The sequence below is a fragment of the Austrofundulus limnaeus genome, unplaced genomic scaffold (assembly GCF_001266775.1).
Source record: "Austrofundulus limnaeus strain Quisiro unplaced genomic scaffold, Austrofundulus_limnaeus-1.0 Scaffold524, whole genome shotgun sequence".
NCBI lineage: Eukaryota > Metazoa > Chordata > Actinopteri > Cyprinodontiformes > Rivulidae > Austrofundulus > Austrofundulus limnaeus.
In genome coordinates, this window is record NW_013952926.1 from 292,256 (window position 1) to 298,240 (window position 5,985).

Here is a 5,985-nt window from a genome sequence, read left to right on the forward strand (position 1 = left end):
CATGTCTTGTCCTCTCCTTGAAAAGTGAAGCAAGGGAATGAGGAGCAGCAGCCTTTGTGTGCGCATGCACCCTCAGTTTTAGTCCAGAAGAGTAGAAGTTACTTAATATATTCATGTTTATGTGCTGTCCAGAAAAAAACACTTAAATATTACTGGTAAAATAACATTAGCATTTACTTTTTTTGTACAGTAATATTGATATATTAATATAATGTGTATTGTTTATTTAGTAAATTCTAGTAGTTTAGAAATTTTGATTTTTTTTTGTAAAATTTCAAAGAATAATTAAATAAATGTCACTACACCCAAAAAAATTTTTTTCAGTGTATGTGGAAGTAATTTGCAAAACAGTATGTAAAAAACTAGTGTGAATGTGTTAGTACAGGGAACAATGTATGTCAAAATAAACCATTTGATTTAGTTAAAAATAACCTCAGTGCGACAATAAAACTGAGTATTTCTATCATACAGCAAAACAAAAGCAATAGTTCATATCTTTTGAAGTGCATTTGAACCACTTTACCCTATACAGGCTGCAACTGTAAAGCTAATTTTAGAATTTAAAAATAGTTATCATTACTTTAGTAAACCTCCACAGCTTCCAGTGAACCCGACCAAATGAGAGACTCCTTCATGGCGTCTCCTCAGCAGCCTGAGGCCTGGCTCCGTGCACAGCTGGACTTTACAGTAACCTCCCTTTAACCTGATCACCATCCTCATACGCCACCCGAACAGCTGTCCCTCTCTTTAAGGAGCATTCTTTTTTCCCACACTGAAACTGTGTGTGTGTGTGTTTGTGCTCTAAGGGCACCCAATGAAACCCTGTCTAAGCCTCAACCTGTTCCTTTGGCGATGATAATGACCACATTATCACGCACCATCGCACGTCGACAAAAAAAGATTGTTGTGCGCTTTCCAATCGCTCTGTGGGCGCTGAAACAGAAAGAGCAAAGAGAAAAGAGTGAAATAAAGATCTGGCACTTCTCATGCTGAGGGGTGGGTGAAGTATTTTATTTCCTGTCGCTGTCCCCTCTGCTGTCCGCGTCCCTTGGGTTGCTTTTTTTGCGTCCACCTCTATCAGCTGCCCCGCAGAGAGAATTAGCAGCCAAATTAGGGAGTCAAAGGACAATCTGCTCAGCAGGACTCCAAACCATTCAACCTGGCCAGGAGTTTATCCAATCAATTAGTTTTGAAGAAAGGATGAAGGTTGTAAAGTTCATGCAGCTTTTTTTTTTTGAAACAACCACTGCAAAGTTGCTGTTAATAATATTTCTTAGTTTGAGCAATTGTCTTTTCATGCCCTCAAAGCTCAACCTCAAAAACAAATTGAACGTGTTTCAGAGTGATGGGAAGTCATCCAGGTGAGGCTTGTGCCAGGATGTGCCTGGAGCGGCTCCTCCCTCTGCTTCCTGTAATTACTGCACTGAGAGGGCACGTCTGCGATCTGTCAGCGCCCGGCTGATGGACAACCGTGGCAGCACTGCTGGAAAAATAAATTAAATTTAAAAAAATTGTTGAGGGTTAAGTCCAAAAATCCCAATTTACTGTATTTATATTTTGATGAATAATCCACTAAAAATAATGTAGTCACACTAGTGCATTGCTATCTGCAAAAATGAACCAGCTGATTAGTTTCTGAAACATTCCCTAAAATTCATCCAGTTGATGTTGAGATATTTTGCTAACAGACAAACAAGGTTGACTCTAAGAGGAGTTGCAAAAAATAATTAAGCTAAGATGTTTGCAAGTAAGCAGTAAGAGTATGTGTTGTGAACTTTCAGCTACTAACATACTAAATGCTAGCACTTTTGTAAAATCGACAGTTATAGGCATTTTTGTGTTTCTGAGCTCAGTTGGCTGTAGAGGTCATAATAAATTGGACTGACTCCAAATTTTAATCAGTTGTACAAGTACACCTACAGAGTATTTCCTCAAAGTTTTATTAAAATCCACCCATTGGCTTGTGAAGTATTTTGCTAACAGACACACATAGCTGACTCCTTAAAATTAATGACAACTTTTTAATCAAAGATTTGGCAGTTTGTTTGTGCTCAGAGTATGTTACAAGGGTAAGTCTCAGCTACAACATTTTTTTAAAACTCAGATTATGTAAAATGATTGAGTTGTTAAGTAATTTTGTGTTTCTAAGCTCAGTTGGGTGGAGGTCATAATAAATTGGACTGACTGAATGTTAATCAGTTGTAGAAGTACACCTAATGAGTAATTCCTGAAAGTTTCATTAAAATCCATCCAGTGGTTTGCATGATGTACTGCAAAAAAATGTCCACCTAACCAAGTTTAAAAACCTTATATTCAGCCAAAAAAGTCTTTTTGATCTTGTTCTGAAAATTTGACTCAAATTAAGTCCAAAATTTCTGCCAATGGATTAAGAAATTTTTACTTGGTAAGATTCTTAAAATACTTGATTTGACTCAATTTTTTCTTATTTCAAGAATCTAACCAAGTAAAAATTTTCTTACTCCATTGGCAGAAATTTTGGACTTAATTTGAGTCAAATTTTCAGACTTACAAGACAAATAATCTTACACATTCTGAAAACAAGATTATTATTCTTAAACAATCAGTTCTTGTTTAGTAAATCATTCTCAAAACAAGATCAAATGAACTTTTTGGCTGGATATACGATTTTAAAACTCGGTAAGCTGGACAGTTTTTGATGTGTAACAGACACATAACTGACTCTATCAATTTAGTTAACTGTAAATATTCGTACACTAAATACTTTATGAGTGTTTCAGTCAAACTTTCGAACATTCTCAGGAGGGCTGTAGTGCTTATCTACAGACTAAATGCAGAGGTCAGAGGTCATCTCATTGAAGGGACTGCAGGACTTCAACACATCTACATCTACACCAGAACATATTCATGAAACATGTTGAGACCTCAAGATTGGGGCAGGTCATGAATTCAAATTTCACTTTATGAGCACCCCCCACCCCCGCGCAACACACACAGGTTTTGGTTGGTGTTGATGGATGCTCTTGGTTTGCGAAGTCATACATCACGGAGGTCATTCAACCTGCCAACACGTCTGTCGTCTGCACCCTCAGACTGAGGGGAAGAGGTGGAGTGCGGAGAAAGATTTATAAAGGCGAAGAGGAGAATTATGCAGGCTGAGAGAGAATGAGACTGTGATTAGAAAGTGGAGTGGATGAAACGCTCTCCTTCAGGATGTGCCACACACATACACACTACTACTGTCACACGGCATCTTTTCACTGATTTGCACCAAAGCTGCTTGCGCTACAAATTTCTCTGCATCTCCATCAGCTAAAGTTTGTTAACCACTGACAATAAAGTTGCTTATTTATGAGCAGGGGTTGCTCCGCAGGCCAACATTTTAATGAGATGCATCAGGAGGAGTAGTCCTCATTGATTTTTAAGAACCTGTTTCAGTTTGTGAGGTGTCATATCAAAGTGAGCGTGTGTGTGGCAGTTCATTGCGGATCGATGGCTTTTATCCACTTTGCTGCACCTTCTCAACTCACCACTAATTGCCTCACAGGCAGTGTGTTACGCTTTTATTACTGCCACACTCGAGAAAAAAATCAGCGATAGTCCACTGTACGTTTTTACAGAGTTCTTCTAAATCAACTGACATGTTGACACATTTATTATGAATTAGATTTTACTGTTTATCAGGTAATGAATGGAACAAAATGTTGGTCGCAGCAGAATTTTCCATTCCATTCCGCTGTTTTTGTGGTAATTGTAGCACATCTTTACCACCTGTGACTGTGGTGAAAAACGTAGACTCCTGAGTGTTGTGTAGCTAATTTATAGCATGTGTCAAACTCAAGGATCACGGGCCAAATGTTGCTGACCAAAATGTTTTATGGTTTCAAAGATGTAGCAATGTCTTAAAGTACACATATGCTACATTAAATGGCATTGAACAAAAACTACATCTCCCATAATGCATGCCAATTATTTTACCTGCTTAATGATGACATCCCACCACTAGGTGGAGGTGCACAGGGTTCAAAAGTAAATTTGCTGTGTAAAAATTTAATTAAATTATTTTGCTGTAGAACAGTTGTTMTGGGAAGTGTGAATTTCCCACTTACAATAAATAAATTTGTARATTTAAACTAGAACATTCCCACCAGTGGGAATTTGCCGTCGGAAAGTGGGAGAGTAGAGAATTCAAGATGGCCGCTGCTCACCACAGCTCAACAGTGAGTAAAACTCTCTTGCTTTTACATTTAATAGTATTTTTGTATTGTTTACGTTTAATCGTACACGTACTTTTCGGCATTTATAACGTGTCAAAATACTGTTTCTATGCAAGAAAAACCACTTGGAGCTCAGTTATTGTTTGTTAGCGGTGCTCAGTCATAGCAAAGTGTGCACACCAACGATTGTCTACGAGAATGTAGTAAAGCACAGACATGTTTCTGCCTTTAGAAAGCTCAAAGTTCCATTCATCCCAAATTTCTTTGAAAACCATCAAGTTACCAAAACAACACGGACTTCACCTGTTGTATCGTTGGTTCTCTGAGGACGGCTAGTTCTCAGTCAGAATCCCCTCCTCCCCCTCATTCACCCATCTGTCAGCACTCTGCCTGCCAGCCCTGAGCCTTAAATGCTGCGGTCCTCAGAAGTTTTTTTTTTCTTCTTCTTCTTTTTTGTTGGGCTAACATCAGCATTAGAGCCAGTTGCGAACTCTCCAAAGATGTTTCAAGTAGAGAAGTAGGAAAAAGCAAACAGAAGGCAATACTTGGTTCTGCAGGCCACAACCTGTCTGTATCCTTCTAAACACCCCTTATCCAGTCTCCAAGGAGGTCCTGGGTCCTCGACGTCATGCCTCTATGGGTGCACATGGTACTGACCATGTCTTCAGGGGGATCTACAGCAAAATCATTGACTCATTAAGCAATGATTTGGCTCTTTGTTTCACTTCTTGCACCAGATGGGTTCTGGTCCATCATGGTGGAAAGAAGAAACCTATCATGTAGAAGCAGCATGTCTCTGCCTGGTYATCTCAACGAGATCGGAGCAGACATGTCACCTTGTCCACTTTTTTTTTTGTCCATTTCTGGACTTTGTACTGCTTGGCCTAATCAGATTCTTGTGTTTTGCTAAATAGCTTAGTTTGGTTTTGTAACATTCTTCAGCGCCAACTACTGTAGATGAACCTCCCTGCACCCACATTCACCAACTTACTCTGAGCGTCTCTCCTTGATTAAATCCTGCTCTGTTCTCCTCACCAGCAACACTTTTCATCCCTCTTCACCACACACACACACACAGACACACACAGAGATACTCTCAGATGAGTTGATTAATTTACCCGAGCTCATTTTTCAAGTTTTTGGGGTCTTCTCTGTGTTTAACGTCAGCTGGTCTGTTGACTGATGTGTGGAAGGCCGGGAGCACAATCACACACTTCCAGGCCTCATTTCTCACTTTCAGAACTGATGAATGGACTCAGTGAGTCTGATCAGTGGTACCTCAATGATGGTGAGTCTAGGTCATCCCATGTGTGTGTGTGTTTGTGTTTATGTGTGTGTGGTCTTGGCCAGTCGGTCCATCTGTCTATCATAAAGTGGTGATTAAGCAGAACCCTCTCTCTCTTCTTCAACACCCGTCTTTTTTGGTTGGTTCTTCCTGTCTGTGCCTGGAAAATAAGGAGCCATGAAATAAAACTGAGTACCACTTTACAATAAGCCTCCCCTTATAGATGGCTTATAAATAGCTTATAGATAGGTTATTGATTCATCTATAAACACTTTATAAATCATTAATTAATGTTTATTATGGCTTAATTAAGAACAGGAAAGAGACAAAACTGTCCAGTTTCTTGCCAAATAGTGAGCCAAATCTGTTCGTGTACATATTGCTAGGTTTGTAAGCACAATTATGTATTGGAAACACATATTTAAAAATAATATTGTACTATTTTACTTATACATATTAACAACTGTCAAAGGGAGCCTTATTGTAAAGTGTAAAACAGTATAC